Source organism: Plodia interpunctella, chromosome 19, assembly GCF_027563975.2.
Source record: "Plodia interpunctella isolate USDA-ARS_2022_Savannah chromosome 19, ilPloInte3.2, whole genome shotgun sequence".
Lineage (NCBI taxonomy): Eukaryota > Metazoa > Arthropoda > Insecta > Lepidoptera > Pyralidae > Plodia > Plodia interpunctella.
The window spans coordinates 5,040,085-5,054,301 of record NC_071312.1 but is presented as its reverse complement, the minus strand read 5'-3'; the positions used below and the strand labels follow the sequence as shown (position 1 = coordinate 5,054,301).

General features: G+C 34.1%; 1 long non-coding RNA gene across 1 annotated transcript; it reads left to right on the top strand.

Annotated features, from left to right (window-relative positions):
• Positions 1-3,659: 3,659 nt before the first annotated feature.
• On the top strand, positions 3,660-9,603 carry LOC135309913 (uncharacterized). Its single transcript, XR_010370175.1, has 3 exons — positions 3,660-3,796; positions 7,804-8,000; positions 8,840-9,603. It is a non-coding gene; the product is annotated as an uncharacterized LOC135309913 (long non-coding RNA).
• Positions 9,604-14,217: the final 4,614 nt, after the last annotated feature.

Here is a 14,217-nt window from a genome sequence, read left to right as displayed (position 1 = left end):
CTTCCTCTTTACCTGCGCCAAAGCGCAACAATTTTTAAAACTAAGCGTCTAACTTTTTTAAAACTTCCAAAGGAAGTAGACGCTTAGTTTTAAGTATGTAAATTTTGACATCTATATGTTATAATCATACTAAGTTGAATAAAAAAAAAAATTTTTCCTACGTCTGTCTGCTGTATTCACTACTCTATCATGTGAACATATTACTCCATGTATGTCAAGGTTGAAAAAAAACACGTGACAGGAACCGAACACGTGATCCCGTGACTAAATGTAATAATCAATGAACCACAGAGTAACCGGGTGTGTGTGATTTAGAATTTTAATTTAAGGCAATAGTTAAAATGCCGTTAAGAAATTTAGTTTTTCAGTAAGCTGTGTCACTTCTATTATTCACTACAGAATAATGTTTTCTTAGCGAGTGAATAGACAGAGACTACGTGAGAAATACGTGGATCTTCTTATCATGGTTGATGATGATTGATAATGATGGACCATGGACCTATAATAACTTTTTATGGCAGCAAGCGATGGGATTCTTAGCCCGCGACTCCGCGTTCTCATTGAGGACAAAGCGGGACGCGACGCGACGCGAAAATATCATATGTAAGGACGTGCATGTCGTTTAAAAACTATGTAGGACACTGTAATATATGCCCACAAATTAAATTTCCTCGCTTCGCGTCGCATCGTGCGCCACTTTGAGGACAGCCCACTAGTGCTTCCTTGTCAATGACCGGACGTCGGTTTGTACAGTTATTTTGAAGCAACTATACGATAAATAATAATTCTACTTCGCGTTTTATATTGTTATCTACAACAAATATTTAATTTATTCCTATATCAATAAACATAAATGATAGTAAAAAATAAAGATTTCCCCACGGTCACTCTTTATACGAATCATTGAGAGTGCACGTGCAAATTAATTACTTATGTAAAAAAGTGAACAAAATGTTGGCAAATTTTTATTGCCTCTTTCACAGTACGTGCCCTTAGGACAAAGGCTTTATATAATGACAATCTAGCTCCTAACATACAACAATACTTATGTATAAGTATATTATTTACCCTATAAGTATATTATTTTATGTCTTTTATTTTTTTTAAATAGTCGATAATTGTTATATTTTAATAATCCTAACACATACTACCTATATAAGTAGAAACTTACAACATTGACAACAGCAACAATCGTTAAAATCGAATGTTTTTAGTGTTCATTCGCTGGTGTCATACAAGATACAGCCGTAATTTGCTCTAACACTTTAATGCCAAGTAGAAAGGAACAACGGATAATGTACATTCAAGAGCAAAAGTACCGTCATTGCAAAATGCAAGGCCATATATAAATAACGACTTGTTTGCGAATGAACGATTTTACAAGATACCTATGTAACTCTGACTGGACCGTGGCACTTTTTTTACGCCCTACTTTTACACTTGAAGCGTAAATGTGCAAAGATCGTTGAATCTGAGTTGCAAAGTTTTTGTCTTCTTCACAAATATGGAAAGGTAAAAAAAAACAAAATTGTATGAATTACACATACCTAACCTACCTAGAAAACCTCGTGATAGACCTCCATCATTAAATCAAACAGTATATTTCAGTTACCGTACCACCCAAGATTTAACCGAACACTAGTGGCTCTACACGATTGTACTTTTTCAATCCTCAATAATAGTAATATTCTGTATTTCAATCTATTTTAATTTAAATGCAAGCACGTTTTTCCCCAAACGCTTTTGTGGTGAACTGTCCGCGTGCACCATTTTGGTGTCATGGACTCGGGCGCACGTGCTGGGCGCACGTGCCTCGCGGCCTACTTGCCTCGTCTCGTCCGCAAAATGCTGCGTCTATACAGACACAATAACGCATGGTGATGTGAATATTTTTACAACTGATGAAGCAATATGGAAATACCATAACTACAGAATTAACCTATTTGTGACTTTTCACGAGTAAAAGTACTTTTGTATTTTTATTAATAATCTGAATGGAGATCATATATATACGTATTAGACATAGGTCAAATTTTATAAGTTAGTTTTTTTTTTCTAAATGACAAACACTATATCAGAGTTACTCATCACATTCCTTTAAGGAGACATACTATAGGAATGTGATGAGTGTATAGTCACTCATCAAGTGTATACTTGAGAACTTAAAAATAGTAAAATCATATAGCACTCAATTATAGTGTAACACAATAAAAAGATTGCTATAGTAATGTTAATTATGCTATTATTTTTATGTAATACTTTTGATGAAATGTAAATAATATTAAAAAAATTAAATGACTTATGGTGACTACACAAACCTATGTGCTCAGGAATTCCACTAAGTTCTTTCGAAGGAACTACTGATACTTTTTGTCACGTTAGTGTGTGGTGATGTTTTTATGTAGCTTATCCATTCTGTTTCCCAGCAGTGGAGACGTTGAAATGACTCTGGATAACGATGATTTGATATACCTACATTTGACTACACGTGTTGAGTTGACAAACAGACGCAACAGGGGAACCTATTTTTATAAAACGTAACACTTGACGTCAAAAATTTACTTACAAATCTACTATTATATTTACTAAGTAAATCTACTGTGTCGACAAACATTATAGTTGGGGACGCCAGCGCAAGCTCCAAACATTTCACCCATTTCCTCGAAAGTCGAAAAACACAATAAAAGGGTTAATCAGACCTTACATCAGTCAGACATCATACGTAATCTTACATTAATAAATACATTTTCGTTACCCTAATGACACAGCTGTATTTGTAAGTAAAATGACTAAAGTAAAAAAAAGTCTGATACATTATTTATTTCAACGTGTCAACAAGGCTGAATGTGACTGAACTTCGGAGTAATTTGATAGTGTTTTGTATTTATTTACTATATTTTTTGTTGGTGGCTTAGTATTCAAGATTTTTTTAGGTTATAGAAATCACTTTACCTAAGTAGTTACATTTACCAAAAAAGAAAATAATATTGTACCGTCATCGAATAAAAAAGTGAATATTAAAAAATAATGTCTTTTATTTATTTTAAATTAATTTCGGAATTAATTAAACATTTATTATTATATTATTTATACAAATAAAAAAATAATTTGAATTTGAATAAACCACAGAGAATTAAGAATGAAAGGGTAATTGACTCCATGCTCCACATATGCAGAATTTTCTGTCAAACTCCAGTTGAATCCACTCATCGGGAGCCGATCCCAGATGCAGCACCAGGCCATGCGTATCATAATAACGCTTTGTCAATTGCCATGCATAGAATATGTACTGTATCGTCGTGAGAAGTTTCAACTCTGTAGAGCAACAGGAAGCAGGAGAAATTTAACTTGCATGATTTGATCACATGCAGTAAGATGGGACAATTTTTTGATGACCAAAAAATTTTAATGTAGACTCTAGCTAATATCTTTATATTGCACACAAAAGTATTTTTTCAACGGCTGCACAATTCCAATTTCAAACTTCCGATCGCGGAAAACTGACAAACCAAATTTGAATTTCATATCCTTGCACTTACCACGTGACGTCCTCCATAATGTATGAGGCCACGTGGTCCCTGTAACCAAGGACGTTGGTGTTGTGTCGTCTTCGCATGACAATGGGATATGTAGACGTGTCATAAGCAACGTGAAGCGTGGTCGGCCATGTGCACTGCCAAATCGTGGTGACAACGTGATCTAGGGGTGCCAGTTTGAATTTAGAACGTGTTTGGTTTTAGTCGCCAGTTTTAACATTTAAAATTAATGCTATTAGTGACGGCCATTTTTTATTTTGGTAAACGTAATATTTATTTTTAAATTATTATATACGCCAACCTGTATTATTTTATGATGATGCCAAATTAAATATTCAAAAACTTATAACCACCACGCATCAACTTTAAATTCGATACTTTGGCTGTGTGTTATAAACACTAATTGTAAAATAACTTTAAGATCATTGTAAGCCATTATTTATTAATTATATAATAAATAATGTATAAATAATATGTAAGTTGGTATAAATAATATTATGAATAGTTAGTTCCTGAATCCTAGGAAATAGAAAATTTAGTGTCTAAATAATTGTTGTACCTATTCTTAATACTTTTACATACTTTAATGATGTGTGTCCAGGTTTTATATTCAGTACACTGGCCACTAATAAAAGAATAAATCAAAATGTATTCTAGGTTTAAATATTTTCTCATATTGACAGATAAGATTGCCGCCGATGGTCTTTAATATGTAAAATTAAGATTTGTCATTTTGGAAGTTCAATATAATTATTTTCATTACCACTACACGCTAGTTTTAATTTATTATAGAGCAACTATTTAAACATTTGGTCCTCGCGAGTCGGATATTTATGCTAGCTACGGTTGGTTTAAAAGTGTAGTGGTACACTATTGTACGCTTGATATTGGGACAACAAATTGATGTTGTCGTGCTTCGGACCGCTTATATTGATGGATAGCAAAGGAAAGATTGGTCAAGAAGAGGATTGAGCGATACAGTGTGAGGTATATACGGCGGCCGGGAGTTCGATTCCCGGAGGAACAACAAACATCTCGGATTTACATACGTCTTAACTGTTTGGATTAGCGATTGGAAGTGGCTGAGATTGCAGTAACCTTGGCCTGCATTAGTGAGTGATATACATAGATGCAAGTGAGAAATTGTAAGTACATTTGTTTATCTACATTTCGGAAGTCCCAAGTGGTGATGAAGAGTTGTTTGTGTAGTGTCAGATTTGAATAGAGCAGCTCATATCGGATTTGTGTGGACACGTCGGACTTTCGTAGATTTTAAATGAGGTTTCACTTATGTTTACTTATATATTTTGTTATGTACTGTACATTTATTAATTTAGTTTTATAGTGCGTTGTGTATATATTGTGTAACTAGGTACTGTTATTGCGAATTCATTTAGTTATTTGGTTTAATTTGTACATATTTCTTAATAAGCATGGATTCCTTACTGGCTCTTCAAGTTGATATTAAGCAGAAAATCTGCAGAGGTCAGACTAGTTATAATAAGAGACCTAAGGAACGTATTACAGTGTCTTACATAGAAATTATGTTAGAACAGTTAGAAAAGCAGTGGGAATTATTCAACAGCACACATACTAAATTGATAACCACAGTAAGTGAGGCAATACTACACAGTTCGGATTATTATAATCAAAGTATGTATGAAGAGGTTGAGGATTTGTATATATTGTATAAAACGGATTTAAAAGAGTTGCTGTTTAGATTTAATAAAAATATTGATTCATTAGCCAATCCAGTGAGCACTAACAACCAAACCAATAGTGAGTGTACGGTCAAGCTTAAGTTGCCTAAAATTAAAATACCTACCTTCTCAGGAAAGTATACTGAATGGCAGACGTTCCGTGATTTATTTCTAGGCCTCGTGCATAACAACTCATCTTTGGATGATGCACAGAAGTTCTTTTACCTTAAAGGCCATTTATCGGGAGAAGCGGAACAACTGTTACGAAACATTCAAATAACTTCGGATAATTACCTAAGCAGTTGGAATAAGCTTGAGCGTATGTATAATAATAAGAAGTATATGGTAAATGCAATTTTGAATAGGTTATTTAGTCAAAAGGTTTCAAATTCTGAATCGGCTAGTGGTATCAAGGAGTTGATAAGCACGACTTTAGACTGTTTAGAGTCTATTAAAAACCTGGGTATTGATGTCTCATCCTGGGACATTTTAATAGTACACTTAATAAGTGCTAAATTAGACTTGAAGACTCGGAAAGCGTGGGAACTTAAGGTTTCGTCTGACTGTACAGACGAATTTCCTACTTTGGTGCAGTTTTCGGAGTTTTTAACGAGCCGCTTCCGAGAATTGGAAAATTTAGAGGATAACCCCAGGCTGTCCAGTGATGACAGAGGTGTAAGACGTATGACGTCTTTTCATATAAGAGAGTGTAAAAAGTCGTGTGAATATTGTACAGAGCCCCATAGATTAAGTTATTGTATAAAATATCGCAAACTGTCTAACGACTCACGTCGTAGCTTTGCGAAGGAAAAGGGCTTGTGTTTTATATGTTTAGGATTAAATCATACAGCTAGGTTTTGTAAATGTATATTTAAATGTAAATTTTGTAGGGGACGACACCACACATTACTTCACCCTTGCAATATTTCTGTGTCTCATTGTAAGGTCCAGGGGAAGGGTGTGTCGTCATCTATTGATACAGTCCACAAAGAAGTAGAGGCTGAAGAGGTATCTTCACATGGTCTTTCTCATGTAGCTGTGATGCACTCCACTTTAGAGAATCGATCGCTTGCCGCTAGACCATCTGTAAAAAGGAGACCTTATTCAGAAAAGCCTTTTTATAATAAATGTAATTACCAACTAGGCACCCAATATGTCAGGGGTAGGCCCGTGGCTAATTTACCTTGTCAGGTTACTGGTCAAGGCTGTAAGTTAGATAAATTTTGTAAAGGACCTCAACATAGTGTAAAATTTTATGAATCTAGTGATAAATGTAGGAAGGTTTATGAAATTGGTATGAATAAATCTAAATGTAAAACTACTTACCATCATCCCTCGCAGCTTCAGGTCTGCTGTCCCATGCATAGAGTTGGAATATGAAAAGTATAGGCACTTTTAGATAGGTATGTAATGTTGATGTCGGTATTATTGTGATTGGTTAAAAATAATACTTATTTTAAGAAACATTTAATAAATTGTAGTAAATATAAGGATTGTTACTTACCCGTGTCATCGGAGGTTTCATAAAGTGTTATCAGTTTAAAATTTATTGTAATGCTTATATTGTAATGCTTGTATTGTCTCCCAGGATATTTCATTTTATAGGCATCTATAATTTAGGTACAGTTTTAATATTGTACTAAGTACTTTCATTTATTTTATTGTCCTTAATTGGTGGCTTTGGAATATTACGGACACTATATATTATTATAATTAGTTGTGGCATGTTTTTAAAGGTTTTTGAGTTTTCATTTATGATGTCAACATGATTCCACTTCCAAGGACATGAAAGCATCTGCCATGCATCTCTATCCATATTTTGGCATGGCGGGCGGTATTTTGGTGAAGGACATTATGCCATTATGTCCTTGGCGGGCGGTATGTCCAGGTTTTATATTCAGTACACTGGCCACTAATAAAAGAATAAATCAAAATGTATTCTAGGTTTAAATATTTTCTCATATTGACAGATAAGATTGCCGCCGATGGTCTTTAATATGTAAAATTAAGATTTGTCATTTTGGAAGTTCAATATAATTATTTTCATTACCACTACACGCTAGTTTTAATTTATTATAGAGCAACTATTTAAACAATGTGTGTTGTTACGTAAATGACTCTTTGAGTTAATTGCAAGTTAGCCCGACTCACAAAAAATAACATTTTAAATTGTGATTTGTGAAGCACTACCTGACTGGGACAGTCGATACTCAAGACGTCTGATATCACTACCAAGAAGGTATCTACGTATCATGGTTGGTATAATTACTGGTGGCGCCTCAGTGGCGCAGTGGTAAAGTTCTTGCCACTGAACCGAGAGGTCCCGGGTTCGATCTCCGGTCGGTTCATGATGGAAAATGATCTTTTTCTGATAGGCCCGGGTCTTGGATGTTTATCTATATTTGTATTTGTTATAAAATATAGTATCGTTGAGTTAGTATCCCATAACCCAAGTCTCGAACTTACTTTGGGGCTAGCTCAATCTGTGTGATTTGTCCTAATATATTTATTTATTATTTATTTATTTACTGGTCATTGTGCACTAAACAAACACCTTTTCACCCTAGGTCTTACAGACAGCCCACTATGCAGAGCATGCATCATCATGAAATCCAGGGACCATGAGCGAAGCCTGCCGTTCACCATCGCCGGTGCTCCGCTTCCTGAAGGAGCTGGGCTGGCTGGAATGATCAGCGGCTCAGATTCCGCACGCAGAAAGGGCCCAGACAAGAGGCCTAACTGCGGAAAACAGACCTCGAGGGAAGTAAGATGTAATTGTGATTTTTATGGAAGGAATTTTTGGTTTATGTATTGTAAGTGATTAACTTTGGTAAATACCTAGAGACCATACATAACACGATCATCTTGAAAATGATTCGTACGAATTAACTAATACACTTTTTAAAATGTAAAACAAAATAGTTGACAATTAGGCCAGGCACATCCTTAGTTCCAACAGTCTTGGTAACCTATTAGGTAACCTTTCTTAGTTATTTAGGCATGTTTGTAAATTCAGTCGTATAAAAACATTAACTCTACACTCTACAGTCATTAGACTTGAATACTTCACAATAGATGACTGCAAATAATTAGGTAGGTAAAAACAAGGAACGAAGAAATGAAACCAGAAAGGATTTTTTGAATTTCAATTATTATTTATATATCAGTTAGCTAATCTGTCAATGTGTAAAGATAAATCAAAAAACGGTACACAACTATCAAATTTATATATCAAACCTATATTCAACTTTCAAAACAGAATTGAAATTCAAATAAAATAACACATTTGATCCAAAAGGCCGTTATGTAAAATAAATAATAATAATACATTTATAATAAAAACGTAATTCTTCTTATCGAGTTCGTTATTGGTGTCAGATTTTATTCAAGCCACCTAAAGGCACCTGCCATGACGCCTGCCTTTTTTCTTTGCTCTTCTTTCATTTGAGTAAAATGTCTACATATTCATTATCAAATTAACTTGCAAGATTTTGACAAATTCAAACAATCATAAAAACTATAATTATCTATTCAATATTGGCTAGGTGACAACCCTACAAGTTTCGGTTTTTGCAATGAACATTAGCACATTTTTTTTCACAGTCTGCAGAACTGCACATGCACCGAGACACCCCGGCCGTATGCTCGACAACGTGATAAACACATTGACATGAATTATACATCGAAATAGACTTTTTGTATACATTCAATTGAAAAATGGATTTGCTAGTTACTACTTTATATTTATGAGTACATTTTTTTGGATAGGTATCTATTTGTATTGGATTTAACTACTTTTATTTAACTACTTTTGCACCGTCAAATTTGACGTTGATTTTAACCGGTGACGTTTAGACAAAACGGCGCACTTTGCATTTTTCTGCGCAAGTAAGTTGACGGTTGCAACCAACCCTGAGGGCATTTAAGCATATTTCTGGTATGAACTCGTTAAACATTATATTATTAAGAAAAATATTTTTTTATTATTATTAAGAAAAATGTTTTTTTTTTAATTCTTAGACTGAATTATATGATCATTCCGACAACGGGTGGGAGATGCAAAATCCCACCCACACGTATGGCGTGTGGGTGGTCGCGAAAACTCATCGTAACAAATTAATTCCAGATCAAAGTATTTTTTTAAAATAGAATTAAATTATTAGGTGGCCTGGCCAGCCTAAAAGATAGGAGCCAGGAGATGAAAATGCTGCCTACTTGAGAATTTCTTAACAGTTGTGAATTTTTGATAAATCTTAGCAAAATCTGACCCCTCTAGCACTGCTCTCTCCATTTTTTCCATTCGGTCTTTACTTGAATAAATATTTTTTGATTAATATTGGTCAAAGCAAGTTCAGACTTTTCCTTCAGCTGTGTTATGACACAGCTGAAAAAACCGATACAAATCGAAATTAGGTACTATTATGATATATATTACTATTACGATAGTACCTAATTTCGATTTGTATCGGTTTTTACGATATCTATACAAATACGAGGGTACTGTTTCGGTTGGTATTTAAGTACCTGGTCAGTATTTTCATTACACAGTACCTGTAAGAAACAGCGTAGGTGCAGAAAGCAAGTGGAACTTTAAATGTATTTTGTGTCTCTTTGTCCACCTTGGTTAAACCTGCACAGTAAAGATTAGATCGCCACTTATTGGTCAACAACTGTGTAATTTCGACTGCCATTTTGACTCGAAAATAATAAGATTTATGGTTTGTGATTGGCTCAACTATGTCATAAACAACTATTTCATATCCAAATATGAGATGAGCTACTGTTTGCTCCATTTTTCCTTGACTGATGTCAATTATTGGTACGCTATTTTATATGAGGCTGTTAAGTTATTTTCTATTTTACGGCATAGAATAGAATAAAACTTAACAGTGTTTATAGATGAAACTGCTTTTTGACACTCAAATATAACACAATAAAGAGATCCCTTCATGTGATATTGCTAACACTATTTCTTGTTATTGTCTTTGTGTTCTTTAGTGAAATAAATAAAGTAATATCAAACACACAATACATGTAATGTAATGTTTCTTAACTGTCATATTAAAACTAAATAAACGTCAATAACAAAAGGAACTGATTTAAAATGACATAATAGATGAAATATATCTTTATAGACAAAAAAGGCTTTTTTTCTGCACCCTATGTACTTTATGCAGCGTGTTGGACAACGTGAAGAGTGGCACCCAGCTCACACGTATTGTTATGAATTATGATGCAATTATATTGTCTCGATCTCGACACAATATGACTATTATTACAGTTTATAAACGTGGCCATATTTTTGCTAAATAATAAATTATGCTTTGTGACTTGATAAGAATCTGACGAAATGCTTAACTTTGAACTCAAAAGACGTCATAATTATGTTATCCAAACTAAAAAAAAATATGTTATCATTTAGTAAAATGTACCTATGCTATTGTTGTATATAATTCGTTGTTTGACTAGCAAGAATATTCACCAGAATGTAGTATGTCGACAATGTCAAAATTTTATGGTTCCGTGCGATAGTCGGGAAATTCTATTCTCCTCTATCGCAAAATTATTTATTTGCCACTAAATAAATTATAAACAAAAATATTACAATTATTTCTTAACATAATAAAGAAAACATAAACTAGGTGAACTAGGCCTCCGATAGTGGTGCGCTGTTAATTTACCATTGTGTCGATGTCGATTAGATTATGTTCTCGCAAAAATTCGTGCTAACCCCACTGGAAATTATAATGGCAAAGTGTTTAAAAGTGTTGCAAAAGGACTGAGCTACATTGGGTAACCAGTAAAAAAAGAAAGGATGGTCTCCTTGGTGAGTGAGAGAGGTCGAGGCAGGAGTCATGCAGGAATGCGATTTTGAAATTTTAAGTATGATTCGCCGAATATATATTGAGATGAATATCTAGAGTTACCTAATAGGTTTACCAAACACAAAATAAAATTTTCCTCCTACTTTCATACTCACGGAGGCTAGTCATGTCCGTTCTTATAATGAGAAAATTAAGATATTTTTTGTTCTTTTATTTGTAACGAATCAAATAATACATATAGGGATTAACTTTCAGAGTAGCAGAGACGCAGTACCTTTTATTTACCAATGATGAAGTCGCGGGCGTAGTAAGCGACTTTAGCGACTAAAAAAAATGGCAAAGTGACTATGACTTAAAGTTAGTGGTAAAATAATTTTGGTTTGATTAGGATTTTTTATGAAACAAAACTGTCTTTCTTTTATAAACAGACTGACTTGTGCCCGCGGCTTCGCACGCGTGAATTTCTTTGTAAAAGAGGCACAGACACGATTTTCGTGCAACTTTCACCACCATAGTTATTTTGGGGGTTTATTTAAAAAAGAATGTTCAGCTTATGTTTGATTCTTTAAGTATATGCATATAAAATTTTATCAAAATTGGTTCAGAGTTTAATGATTTCTATCGTCCTAAGTTGAATAAAGAATTTGGGATTTAAATTTTAATCGATTATTTTAAATTAGTGGACCGCAGGACAAGGTACTCAATAATATTTTGCCCACAATTGCAAAACTGCTGAGTACTTATAGGTAATTTTAATTATTATGTACACGCAAAGAATTAATGAAATAAATTGCAAATATTTTCATTTTAAATATCTAATAAAACTATATGTGGTAAAATAATTCGTCATGCTGTTGTGTAAGGAACCTTCATTCATTTGTATTTGTTAATCACTTGTTTTGACGATAATGACATGGTCCTTCGTAATGTTACATAAACCTCAACAATGTTAACGTATAATGTATTACTACCAAAGTACAACAACAGTATTACTATTATTCTTTTTACAAAGTAAGTACCTAATGTGCATGTGTTTAGGAGTGTTAATATAACAGAAGAAAAATGATAAAATTATAATCTCTCTCATCTCTACATATTATTCTTATTTTTAATTAACCAGTTATATATTAAACCGTTTAAAGGAGTAAAAAGAAAAATTCAGTTAATAGGTACACTAGCGAATAGTATACTTGGATCTATATGGATCTAAAATAAGCACGTAAGTACCTACCTAGTACAAACTTGGGTACCTACCTAAGTGCTTATTTTAAATCCATGTTTATAGAATACAGAGAGAGAAAAAGATTCAAAAACGCAGCGCAGCGCATAGGTATATAAGTATAAAATAAAACAATATGAGTAGTTATTTTCCACTGGAACACTTTGTTATTGTGAAAGGAAGTAATTAGGCACTAATGAATGATTTCTTCTCTTGGAATATAAAGGAATTGAGCTCATATTCCCACGTGCCAGACTAACTTTATTCAGCTGCGAAGGATGAAATTCTGTGGACCAACATTTCCCAGTATTAAAGAGTCGCTATTAAATTTTATTTTAGACGTTCTAACAAATATATTAGAATACAGCTAGTTACCTACTCAAGTCAAAAATAAATGCTTGTGGTCAGAGAGTCCACTTCTTCAAATTCTATTTTTTTTGTGTTCTAGGCTATCTAAGATTAGACAATTCTCTCGCCGGCTCCGGCGTTTCTGGGCTATCTTAATTTCACACCAGCCGTACAAAATAATAAAAAAATATAATAAAAAGCAAGCCTCTCAAAGGACCGGACTATGCCATGAATCCCAGAAGAAGGAACAACAGACACGGAAAACTTGCTGGTTTTTTTATCATCTCGGTTATAAGCTCTTCAAAACGCGTTGTTTTAACAACTTCAACATTCGTTTACCGTATTTAGTTTTATCTTAGAATCTGTCAAACTATTTTCGCTTAATCGGAACGCAAAAAATTGCGTGAGTTCTTCTTTCCGCTGGTTTTTTCATCTCAATATCATTATAGAAAATATCAGAAACATCGAAGGTATGTTTTTAAGCACCAGAAAACCGCACACTTGATATGAAGAGTTTGCATATTTTCCTCCCTCTCGGGTCGTTAGCGACAGTTGTTGCGGACTGTACCTAGCAAGCTAGGTCCTATAAATAGCCGGCAGGGCTCGCAACATCAGTGATCGATACTTCAGCATGCCCGGGGTACCCGCTGTTATGAGGATTTTATCACCATGATATAATTATTATTCGTCGAAGTGGAAGCAATGTGAGTAGGTGTGTGTAGGTTTCCTTACATCTTTCCTCATAAAGGACATGAGAGTACAAAAACCTCAATTATATGTTCTTTACATTGAATTTTTATGGGTGTAGGATAAGTAAATATAGACCTATAGAAATTCTTTTTTTGAATTAGAAAATTCACGAGCAAAAGCTTCTAAGTTACCTAGCATATTTAAGGCGGATTTGCCAGATGGATCCTCTATTTTGAAGGCAATTAGGAGCTCTAGTCCAATTGATCATCACCAAGCGGTGAAAAAAGAACGTTCATTTTAGAGTTTCGAACCCAAAGGATAAAACGGGAAGACTCAGTTTTCCTTTTCGTCTGTTCGTCTGACATCTAGCTGTCTAACTGTCTGGCTGGCAGGAGATAGATCTCCTGAACTGTAATAGTTAGACAGTTGAAATTTTCATAGATGATGTACATATTGCTGTTGCGGCAATAATAGTAAATACTAAATCCCATACAACCAACGTGATTTTAATTGCCGCTTTTAGATTTTCGTGCGTTTTATTTTTTATCAAATAAGGTAAACTTGTGTACATCACTATATATTAATATTAACTATTGTATAAACTACAGACGTAGCAAAGGTAAAACACACTATTAAAATTTCCATATAGAGCTGCAATGACGTACCTACTTATTCAAAATAATAAAAACTCTGTCTTCTAGTTGCTTTGCTTCCGTAGGAATTCGGGATAAAAAGTATCCATTTGCTCTGTCAAAATGCTCTGCTGAGAGAGAGAGAGAGCCCACCCATAAAATGACTACAGTTACAAAGCACACACACAGCAAACTTTAAAGAAGGCATGCGTCCACATCGCAAGTCAATCCATACACGTGACCACGTCACTGACATGCCACCAGCAC